Source organism: Cygnus atratus, chromosome 12 (genome assembly GCF_013377495.2).
Source record: "Cygnus atratus isolate AKBS03 ecotype Queensland, Australia chromosome 12, CAtr_DNAZoo_HiC_assembly, whole genome shotgun sequence".
Classification (NCBI taxonomy): domain Eukaryota; kingdom Metazoa; phylum Chordata; class Aves; order Anseriformes; family Anatidae; genus Cygnus; species Cygnus atratus.
Genome location: NC_066373.1, coordinates 20,294,826 through 20,307,570, shown reverse-complemented (window position 1 = coordinate 20,307,570; position 12,745 = coordinate 20,294,826).

Here is a 12,745-nt window from a genome sequence, read left to right as displayed (position 1 = left end):
GAGGATACGTATTTTAAGATTTTAACTTGTTGCCAGAGATAACAAAAAAACACTTAGCTAACAAGGGGAGCCACAAAGTAAGAATTTTATATGACAAAATATTTTTTTATTTTCTAAGTAAAGTAAAAAAGACATGCAACCCCTTCTCTTGCATCGTGTTTCAAAGACTTCACTATTTCATGTGCCACAAGTACATCATTCAGTCCCTAGAATGTATTGCATTGAACACTTCTGACAGTTGGCCTACATAAGAGGCTACATCATTATCAGCATAATGACTGTATGGGCTTGGTTGCACTGACTAGAGTATGGAATAGTTTACTGCATCCTTTTGTACATTTTGTTTTTCATCTGCCAAAGAAAAAATGTTGTAATAGTGACAAACAGATGGGATACGGCATTCGCCAAAAAGGAACACGAAGCATGTCTCTGGGTCGCATTCTTTTGCACTTATAACCTGTACAAAACCATTGTAAGTGAAGCTTACGTGCTCTCTTCCAAGTGGATGACTTAGCAGTCAGCAAATACATCTGTACTGTAGCTGTGGCTGCTAGCAGTGCTCTTATGAGCACCCAAGCCGGCTAGATTAGATGACCTTTTGCAAATGATAAATTGGTGCCATATTTTTGGTTCTGGTATTAACAGGGCAGCTCTACCTGTGAGAGCAAAGGATTAGAAGCCAAGTTTTGGAAAGGCCAAGTTAAGTTGGCAGCGGAGAACTGCACACCAGGGCTCTGAAGCAAAAGACATTTGGTGATGAAGGCTGCACCTTACCCCATAACTCCTGAAATGTCATTCATCACTACTCCACAAAGAGGGATAGCACAACAGAAGGAGGAAAAAGGGAGAACAGAAAGAAGACAGAGAGGGGAAATGGTCTGGCCAGCCTATCTGCTGAGAGAAACAAAAGTGAACTGGGGAAAAATGATGAAATGGAGCTCATAGTTACCACGTTGGAGAGTATGTTATCCTGAATATCTTCTCCTGTGAGAAGAACACATCCTCTGAAATCAAGACGCAGCCTACGAAGACCACCTCTGTTGTCAGTATGTGTGGACAGTCTGATAACATGAATCATGAATGAACTCCCCAGACCAACAACAGGCTTCCTGATCTGTTTTAGGAAAAATTCAAACTCATCCTCCTGGCATAGGATATACACAACATCACTGTTGTGTTTTTTTTCTTGGATCCATCTCCAAAGTGCATGTTTTAGGTTTTTCTTTTCTTTTCATTTTTAAACCACAAACATTACTGTATAGTGCGTTACTATGGTTGCAGACAACCTGCCTTCTACATGGGTGACTACAAGTCTTGAATCTTGAATCTTGCAGAGCACTAATTCTAATGGACAGTTCATGAAAAAGAATGCAGTAGTTGGAATAAAAAATACAGTATCCTCATGTTAAAGCTTATTCAAAATCAAAATGTCATAAGATTAATATTATAATCATATAATGAATATTATTCTGACTGTAAAACTCTCAGTACATGCTCATTTTGAACTCCTAAAGAGACTCTTAAGTTTCTTTTAAATGTTAAGTCTTTTTTGTTGTTGTTGCTGAGACTTGACAGATGTGCACCAGCAAGAATTTTAGAACTGTCTCAGCTCTGCCAATCCAAAAGTTTTTTTCCAAACCATACCACTATCAACACTTCTAATGAACATTCTTCCTAAGATTGCAGTTATACCCTTTCGTCTCTTTTTTGAGCTTCCTCTTGCAAAAATTTATGGCCACGAGCCTCCCTCCATCAATAAATCTGGAAGGAGACCCAGTCCCTCTGGGCTCAGTGGAACTGCTTAGCCAAGTGAAGATATTCAGTGCTTGCAGAGCCGTGGTCAAAGGCTGCATCTCCTTCAGTCTAATCAGTCTGAAACTGTCAGTATTTTTTGTGTTTAGTTGATGACAATGAAGTCAAACCGCTAGACACCTTTCATTGCCCAGAAGTAGAATGAATAAGGGTTTTAAATGGCTGTTGGTCTGAAACATCAGCATGTGATAGTGACATTAGCATGTTCAGTGGTGCCCTTTGAAGCTTGTTTTCTCTACACTGCCTTTTCTCATTAAAGATAAGAGGCTTCAGAGATGACACCAACACACTACTGATTTTTCAGTTACATGCTTAAACAGCTTAACTCCTGCTTAAAATGTAGTTTTGGGGGCACTAGGTAACAGTTAAGTATTTGTTCAACACAACCAACTTACCCTCTCCTTTGCCATCCATCCACCCACCTATCCCATGTTTAACACTAATATGTGAGAACAATCAAAACACTGCACCCTCAGGTTCAGCTCTTTGGCAGGATTGTGTGTTAAGTAGGTTGATGCTCATTTCTTTCCAAGGGGCCTGATTTTCTGTTACATGAAGATTTAAGCTATCGCAACATAAAAGGACCTTAAAGTCTGCCAGTGCATTGGTGGTGATGTAGAGGAGCCTGAATTTGGGTTAGACAATCAACATATAGAAAATAACCAGAAATTACCCATACATATGCATACATGTATCCACACACATCTTTGAGCAGCTATTTAAGAAGAGCTGGGACAGGCTGCAAGCTTTCCTGGCGGAAGCATCTGTAGAAATCTTGTTTCCTGATCCAAAACACATCTACGTAAAATATGTGGTATCTTTGGAAGGCAAGATAGTCAACTGTTAGTGTGCTCTGTTTTACTTTTATGTTTGCTAATAATAATAAAGAAATTAACATAATTTATTTTTATGATACTAGCATGCAATAAAGCTCCAGGCACCTTGCAGCAGCACAGCTGACTGTATCCTAGCTCTTATACCATGAGTGCTGTCCTGGCTGGTTTAATACATGAAACTTGGATGCTTTATTTGTATGCTTTGTAGTTGCTCCTGCCATCTTGGATTAGTATCACCTAGAAATCCTAGCTTTTCTGCATGTAGTCACACCCAAGAGGAAAGCCTGACTCAGAAAAGATTAGTGTCACTTTGCTTTTTTCCCCTCATCTTTTCTCTGTTAAAGGAGGAGAGCTTTCTGATCATGTCAGTATATTAGTAAAGATAGCCTAGATAGCTGAATACCTTAAGGGCCTCAATCTCCTCTCATATGTACGAGAATTAAAGCTGGTATAACTCTGTTGAGTTCAATGGTGATTTATACCTGCATAAGTGAAAGCAGAATCAAGTTCTGAGATTTTTATGAGGTATACTATGAAATTTGTTCTTTTAGCTTGTTAAACAGACAGCACCAAGTTCATGTTTCCATTAAAGAGAAGATTGTGACATTAAGGATGGCTTCCACCCAAACTATTTACTTTTGTATTCATTTGCAAAGGTGGTTATGAGGGTGGCAGTGCTAGAGTTGTATTTACACGAGCTCGGTGAACAGATTTAGGCATCTCCAACACTGCAAGTGCACTGGTTCTTTTCTAGTATTCGGGTACACAAACTGTTTTCAATGTAGAAGCTGGCAAATGTGCATACGGGCTGCATGCACAAAGCAGATACCACATAAAATTTGTATGAAGGTTTGCATTTCCCTTTTGCAAGCCAAAATAAAGCTTTCAAACTTTGACCCATGGCAGCGTGCTTAGGCCATGTAACACATCACATCCAGGCAGGAGCCACCTGGACCAGGCCCACGAAGAGTTCTGCACCAAAAGCGGCACTGTTAAATACTCTCTTACTTGATATATTTTTCTGCCGATTGTCAATCAAGAGCAGCTTTTTGATGTGACAGAGATAGCCAGTTTGACACCGTTAAACTCTCAGGAAGCTGTTCTTTGTTTCCCAGTTCCAAGGCCCAGAAGGTGTGCCTGCTAGCTGCGTGTTTCACACAGGGTTCTTTCAAAGCCACAGAAGCAATGGTTGTCCTGAACAAGCAGAGTCTTTTCTCTGTGCTACAGCAAACCAGTGTCACAGACTTAAAATGCTTCCCAAACTTTTTACCTGGGTTTCTGAAGGTGAAGTAAATCTTCTAACTACAAAGGTTGGGTTTATCACTACTTTCTGTTAATAACTTTGTCTATCCTTTTAATTGCAATTTCTTATTCACTTCAGAGAACTATTTACATATATTTACATATATTTATTTATATGCTTTAACAAATGTACTCATGTGAAAACAGGGCATTTCCCTGACAAGCTTAAACCTGTTTCCCTATCATCCAACGTTGCTTTTATTTCACCTTTAGTTTCTTGTTATTTATCCCACTCTGAAGTACTCTATTTTGTTGCTACAGATATCTTTGGTTTCCCGATATCCTACCAGTTGTTTAATTCTTCCCCAGTAAAATTTCAAATAGTACTAAGCATTACATTAAGCTTTACTTAAAAAATGCCACTGGAGTAAGAAGGACTAAGACAAACTGAAGGAACTGCTGCTACAAAACCAAAAAGCATTATGATTCACTCCTGGATGCCCTTTCTTAAACCTGTAATCCCATTTACTGAAACAGTCCCCATGGTTTCAGTAGAAGTACTTAGATGATTAAGGACTCTCCTCGAGGGAGTAAAATTCAGTTGACTTGTCTAAAAAAGACGAGTTTCTGTGGAGGACCTAGGCTAAGTAGGCTCGTAATACAATTTGAACTCTTTTTATGTCACCAGATCAAATCTGGTCTTGGTAATAGTGAGAAATCATTACCATCTGAATTCTAATCCATGGCATATGTAATCAGGGCTGGGTGGTCTCATAACTTCTAGGAGAGCGAGCCTCATCGCTCATAAACCACCACTGCAGGTGGCACTTAAAATGGAGGTCTCGAGGCTCAGTGATGTAAATCCAGCACTTTTTACCACTGTTGAATTCACACAATATCTTTAAGAAAATGTAACAGTCAGTTAGCTTTGCATTTTCCATCTTCTGAAGGTTTCTACTAGAAGCTTAGCGTTATTATTTAGGAAAAAAAATTACAAGTGCTTACGTTGTTTGGAATGATGTAAACTACAAATATGTGAGAAATCTCAGTGAGGTGATCCCAGTCATTTAGTCTAGCAGTCCTTGGGCCCAAAAGAGGAGAATGGTTCCAAAGATGACATCTATTTTTTCAGGTCACATGCACAGATAGAACCTATTTTATATAATACAGCAAATTAGGATTGATTAGACTCCTATGCAAAAGATGTAAGCAGATATTTCCACATCTTTTGACGTACCAAATATAGTTGATCTAGATGACTAATAGTTTGAAATATTCTAACCATTTTAATCAACCTGAACTGGGCACTATCTCAGTTTTATAAGATGAGCCTTAATCTGTTTACATTCATTTACTACTTTACACTGCAAGAAAGTTACTGCCTGACCATCTTGTTAACTCATTTCTGTTTCAAAGTACTACACAAACCCAGTCCACGCTGCTACAGCAACAGCTACCAGGCATCCTTGGGCTGGCATCTTCATGGCTTAAAATTTGCTTAGAAAATTAGTAGCTAGCCCAAAGGAGAGCCCAGCCAACAGCAAGAACATCATTACTTGTGGTAGCAGAACTAGAAGGACAGCACCTCTGAACACCCGCTCAGCAAGACTTTTGGTCGGTGGCATTAAGTAAATGAAGGGGAGATACAGCAACATTTACCATCCTTGGGAAGCAAAATTGACAGGGCTGATTCCACGTAAAGATCCCTCAACTTGGAGCAGGTATATTTGCTCTCAACTAAAAATAGCCTGGCTCTCCTCTAAAAACAAGAGGTTTTGACATGAGATGGCCATGATAGGGGAGCTGCTGTTTACATACAAAAGTGATGCTGATAAGCAGATGGGATATTATTTAGTTCAGTGAAGAGTAGATACTATTTTTACATTTGATTTCAGTGTATTTTGATTTTTTTCGAAAAGCATCTAGAATTTAGATGTGTATTTATATATAATAAATCAAAATAAGTGAGAAAGCAACAGAATAAGGAAATGAATACTTTCAATATGTTTCATTTTAAAATTACAAGAACACAAATACACAAAATCTTACAGGCCTCCAACAAAGCACATATATGTATACTTAATTTTATGTCTCCCTACAGTCATGCTTTGCTGGATTGAGGCATAATAATGGTAAACTTCTAGGCCAAATTCTGGACTGAATTCAGAAGATCCAGATGTCTTTAAAAGGAAACAATATGTGTATGTAGAAAGCACATCTCTAGACACGCATGCCTGATCACTTGCATTCATGTTCTGAAATTGTCAAAAGCATGAACATTTGTTTTCCCAGATTTAAAATGCTTCCATTATTATTTAACATAGAGCCACGGACATGCTTTGCTATGCAAGCAGAAAAAAAATGGTCTCTGCCCAAAAGATCTTTCAGTCTAGTTGTAGGCAAATAGCAGGTAAAACATGAGGTTGAGGAGGGATGAGAATGGAGGAGAGCTGGAGTAATAAGCTCACACGGTTATTCATTATAGACATGTGCATTTTATGGTTGCCAAGTTATAAGTTATAAATATAGAAGTTTACTTTTATGTAGAAGTAATAATTATTAACAGAACTCAAATCTTAGAGGGCTCTACAGATCATTTTGACAATCCAGAGTAAATGGGAGTTTTGCCACTCATTTCAATAGCATTAGGCTTTTATACCGAGCCTCTGCGTTAACCCATGTGTCCCCAAAAGAGAGTACATGGAAGTCTTCACACCTGGACAGGCCTGCCCTGACCTGTATAGCTTTGAAACTTGAGTGTCAACAACCACTCGCTCCCAGCTCTCAGGATTTATCATCTATAGCACAGCTGTAAGCAGCAGCAGGCCATGCTGCCTTCCTAGCTAAGCCCCCTAATTAACCTCACCATCATCCAGAAGCAAAGGAGGAACTGACAGAACAAGAATTTCCTCTGGTACACCTCCCCTGCAGTGCTTTTTTGGAGGGCACGGCGCATGGAAGCACGGCTGCATGATGGCTGGGTAGGACCAGCACCGCAGAGCTGACAGCCTCCTCCCTCGGTACCAAGGAGAGGCCGGGGCTCATCACAAGCCTCCCACAGGAATGGGTGTCGGCACCAGTGCCAAGGGCTCTCACCCCCCTTCCTGCCACAAGGAAAGTGATTTAAAACTGTCAGGCAGCAGCTCTCACTGTTAGCTTTCCATTTTCAAACAGCTGAGAGAAGTGGAGGCTTTGAGGAAGTCTGGGGCCAATTTTTATTTTTAGATAAACTGCCGGGGAGATAAATCCCACAAATGATTTTCAGTAACTTTTATAGGATAACTGACAATTCACAATCGTGACTCAGTAGTTGCTGAGTACTCTATGATATTGTGTAAGCACTTTAAGTTCATCCTTGATTAGAAGAATTCAAGCAAAATTCAAAGAGACATTGTTCCTTTAGCACTTCGGAGGTGTTTCAGCATAGTGTAAGAAATAGGTAGCAATGGACAGACTTCACCGCTTATTGAAGCAGACACTTACAGAATCATGCAAAGTTACACGAAGTTAATATTTATCTAATATTTTGGAATTTGTGCTCCACATAAAACACAGAAAATTCACTCACTGTAGAGAAACAGAAACTAGCCTTAATAAAGACATTGGTAAAGTTGGAGTAATACTTGGGCTGGTCATACTTTTGGCCCAGGTTCATGGGACTGGTTGGGGAATGAAAAAAGCTTTCCCGAAAGACTACTAGCAAAATACCTTTGTAGAACTACTGAAGAATTCAGTCCTCTAAAAAAGTAGAGGTGTTTTGTTTTTAAAAAAATATGTCAAAAATAAAAAATCATGTTAAAGTCATGAAGCCCATCTGAGCTGAGGCACAGACTGCATTGGGCTCCGAGCTAAGATCTGGTTTAGTTCAGTGACTTCAACCTGGCTCCACACAGTCTGAAAGGTCCATTCACAGGGAAGTTAATGTAACGTCTTAACCTGAATTACCTTACTTTTATCACTACCTCCATGCTATTTAGATATAGATTTTTTTTAAGTTAAATGTACTTGATAAATTTTAATGTTCTTTTGAAACACTGCTGAATTCAAATACCACTATATGCAGCGTGCCACATTGAAAGAGTCACACAACAGGAGCAGAGCAGTACTTGAGCCATGCTGAAGAAGTTTAGCTGTAGCACAAGACCTCAGTTTAGGCTTGATGTAATACTACCCAGCTAATAAGCTTAACTAGTTAGCAGTGTCCCATTTTATTCTTATAAAACAGTATAGGAAGCTATGGTTGAAATGCATCTTCCCCCAGATTACCCTATAATGATCCTTTTTGCTCACTCCCACCAAGGGAGATCCTTCAGTAGCAACAGACACCCAGCTGTCTGTGCAAGACAAACATGCTCTTGTCCAAGGGACTGCACAGGCAGTTACTATCCCTTTTGCAAATGCAAGGCCGAATGCAGCCACCACTGGGCACACACAGCTGCAGAGTATTTGCAATATCACACAAACTCAGACTTTTGAGAAAATTAACTCAACATAGCAATAATAGGGGAAACCAGATATTATTTGGGAAGGAGAAGAAATAAATGTTTAATTTGTTAATTGCAAGAGTTCTTCTTGCCTGTCAGGGTCTCTAACATGGCGCAGTTTTGTGAATATGAGAGCCATTGTGGTTTGGCCAGTGGCTAGCACAACACCTGTGTATGATCTTGCTATTGAAGGCAAATGCCTTCACAGCCTCAGTGGCGGGGGGTGCAGCATCCCAGCATGGACAGGGCACTTCGTCCTCCCCTCTTGGGAGCCAGTCACTGCCAGGATGGGTGCGACAAAGTTACCCGAGGCCACCCCCTGTCCCTCCCTGGTCCCCCTGGGGAGAGGGTGGCTCAGCTGGGGCAGCCACAGCCTCTCCCCTTGGAGGAGCACAGCAAGAGGCCAGCCCTGCACCATGCTTGAAGGCAGCAGTCCCATCACGCAAACATGGCAAGCTGGGCCGTCAGCAAGGGCTGCTCCCATCTCCCCCAAAATCCAGAGGAGGGGAAGCTTCCCAGCTCTTGCACCTAACACCCTAACCACAATACATGCCCTGTGACAGCCCCAGTGGGTCTGTGCCAAAGGGATGTGCCTGAGCCGCTGATAATCACGGCTTGCGTGGGTAAAATACTATTAGGTTCTTTGACACACGACACAACTCCTGGCATTGATGGCATCACAAATCCTGTCAAGGCTTCCCTGTTTGGCACTAAAATCATACCTATTATTTATGGATACCCCTTTTTAAAATTAGATGATTACAAATTAGAAAATACATGCCCTTAAATCTGTAAGGGCAAAAAAGGGGTTATAAATATGCTAAGTCATTCTTTTATGTGACCTGAATAATTATGGAAACTAAGAGTTGCAATTTAAAAGGATTTTCAAAACACATCTTTCAAAAGACATCAGTAGAAGGTCATCTGTGACCCCTGCATTGTGTGCTTTTTTTCCTGATGGAGTAGATAGACCTAAAGATGACAGCTGCCCTCCCATAATTATCAACTAGGAAGCTGAAATTAACTGAAAGCCACCCAAAATATCACTATCAAAGTGCACTCAAATGGAGTCAGCTTAAAGATAAGTATTTCCCTTAAATCCTTACAAGATGCTGTATCTGAGCTGAAGGGAAGACTCTAATTTTTAATGCAGACATAATACATCTGTAATTATTATGTACTACAATTATTATAGCAGCATATGCAAATCCTACACGCTGCAGTGTGAGACTAGACGGCTCACGCAGACGACTAGTTTGTGCAGTCATGGCAATCACAACACAACCGGGAGACAAAACTGCGCGCATGGCTGTATTCCCGCACTGGGAGCTGGGGCAGACCCACCCTTCTGGCCCATTAATCATGTGCCCATCAACATCACAGCTGAGCGGTGCTTATATATTCAAAAATCAGGAGTGTCAATTCTAATACTAAGGGACAAGTTCCATTGTCTTCTAGCATCTCATTTTCTTTGAAATGACTTGTCCCAGATTTTTAGATTAAAAATAACAAGTATAATTCATATATACAACATAAATTTTATATTAAAAAACTTAAAACCATACCTACAGTACTTTAGTACCTGACTTGTATATTTATGTGACTATTGTTAGAAGTGACTAATTGGGTTTGATTAGCTTCATCATTAATATTCTGTCCATAATTTAACATGCTTCAATAAAATACCCTAAAGCAGTATAATGATTAGATTTCAGGAATATGTGTTTTGCAATTAAGTTGCTCTTGATTTTGATATGCAGATTAAGAAATGGTGGTCTCATTTAAAAAAAAAAAAAAAAAACTGCCCTTATTAACTCAGCAGTATACTCTGAAGATTAGGTAAGAAATCCAAGATTTTCTCTTTGTATATGCTAGTTAAAATGTATTTCAATCAAGCATATGTGGGCAAATCAGATTTGATTAGTTTAAGTTCACAGTCATTCTATCTAAATGAATAATGTGTCACCTAACATTGCAAAAATTTGATTAATAGTTTATCAGTTAATTAAAAATGGGGTTTAATTTTTCTTTTTTAGGAAAATGCAAGGTAGATATTCCTTGTCTTCATCATAAATGCAAATCATTTCAGCTTGAATCTATTGTTCCTCTTTCGCTTCTTAGCCAACTGGCAAGAAAATAAAGCTTTTAAAATGATCTCTTTTAGAGAGAAGTAGTAAAACTTTGTTTGCCTACACATATGGCTGCCAGTTGTCTCAGTTCAAGCAGGATAATATGTGCACATCCTCCTTCCTCCCCCAGCCTCTGCATGGACTTCATGGAGTAGGCCTCAGCCCATGTTTGCTCCCTCCCATGGCCAGTCCGGGCAGACGCCACGGGTAAAGCAGTTGGGTTAGGAACATCGGAGGGTCTGGGGAAAACAGAGGCATCCTCTTCTCCATGGGGAAAGATACAAGCCTCACAGGATGGGAGCTACCTGCAGCCCTGGCCAGCCTGCTGAGCTGACAGTCCTCAGCATCCCCTCTGCAAGTTAGCAAGGGTGCTGAGCCTCCCTGTTGGAAATAACTTGCTTGTAAAGAGTGATGGGAGAGGCTGCTGCCCATAGCTTATGTGATAAAGCTCCTCCGCACGCCCACACAGCAACACGGGAGGCAGTGGCCCAAATAATGCCCTCAGGGCTGCTCCCAGTCACGTCACAGGCCATCAGCCCATCATGAGCCCAGGTGGGAACCCAAATGAAGGGCTCCCACAGGACACCCTGCCCCAGCTGGCCTCCTGGCAGAGCCTCAGCACCACCCAGGCATGGGACCTGTCGGGAGGGACCCACAGGATCACACACCAGAGCTCCCTGCAGATTGGGGGTCAGGGCTTGGGGTGCTGTGGGAGGCAGGGGATGAGCATCGGGGGTGCACAGGGCTTGCTGGGGGTGTCTACAGGCAGAACCAAACACAGGAAGAGGGAAGGATTTAGATGACCTGGGGAGAACAAGTGCAGGAAGTAGAGGGGTAAGGGGATAAAAGTGGTCAGCCACTGGTGACAGCTGGCTGGTGGGGACTTGTCTGGCTGCGCCCTGCCTCCAAGCAGCACAGCTTGTCCTGTCCTATTAAACTCCTGACTCTGCATTCAGAGCAGAGGCTGGAGAGCCCCAGCATCCATGGTGTACGCATGAGGCAAGGGAGGATGTGGTCACCAGCAAAAATGGAGCTGGACTAGTGGGTGAGCAGGTGCCACGGTCCTACCCTGTTGCGAGCGCCTGTGTCTAAGTATGAGAGCACAGGGGTTCAGCTGCAGGGCCAGGGGAGTCCCAGACAGTTGCACATGGGACCATTTGTGCTAGTATCAGGGCCTGACACGTTCCTGGGCCAGCAGCTGGGGACACTGGGATCCAGGGGCAGCTGCTGGGTGTCTGAGCCTGGCTGTTGTAGGGATGAACCTCGTACACATACACATTTTGTATATTCACTAGTGGCTGCCCATCTTGCTCAGCTAAAGGAGAGCAGGATGAGCCTGTTGGTGGTCCCTGCATTTGTGCAAGCACTCTGTGCATGTCTGATTTGTGTGGCCAGCTGTGTATAAGTATGTATGTGCTTATGTGGTGTGTGTGCTCTGCGTGCATGTGCCTGCTGGGAGTACATCTTCAGCCTGCTGCTGGTTGGACCTGGAGACAGGGAGCTGTGGCAGCCTCGCCTCTCTTAGGCTCTAAGATCCTGCTTGGTACGTTTTCCTTGCAGAACAGCTTGGGAAGGAGGGGGATTTCCTCCATCTAACAGCTTAGAAAGTTATTTACAAACACCAACATGAAATAAATGATTGCACTACTAAAATCAAGCATGGAGTCAAAGTGGCAAAGTTGAGGTTGCCTTTGAAATCTCAGTTCAGTTACTCAGAGCAGCCACATCATACAGTTTTAATTATATTCTCCCATAGTACACTTTCTACAGGATTTTACATTATCCAGGGCTCAGCATGAATAGCACTTTCAGGATTAGCAAGTGTGAAACATACATCTACACATGGCATTATCCAAGCACACAATTTAAGACATTTTGCAGAGCAACTTTTAAAGATGCTCTTACTACTCCCCATTATGCTCTAGGGAAACAACCAGAACTTGAGCAAGATCCATAGCTTCATGCTGCAGAAGACAGCCACGCAAGGTGCCACCCATCACTCAGCTAAGTGTGGGACCGTGATGCAGAGCAGGTTACACACTCACCACCATCCCAGAGTGGGCAAGACAAGCAGGATGACATTTCCTTTGATAACTGTTCAGCAGCTATCAAGAAAAATGTCCTGCTTTTGATTTACGTGTCTTCTTTTAACTTTGCATGTTAATTGCAATGTTAAAACAGTCCATATTATTAAAAATACCTACTCCAAAACAACCAGCTGAACTCCGCATACATCCAAGCC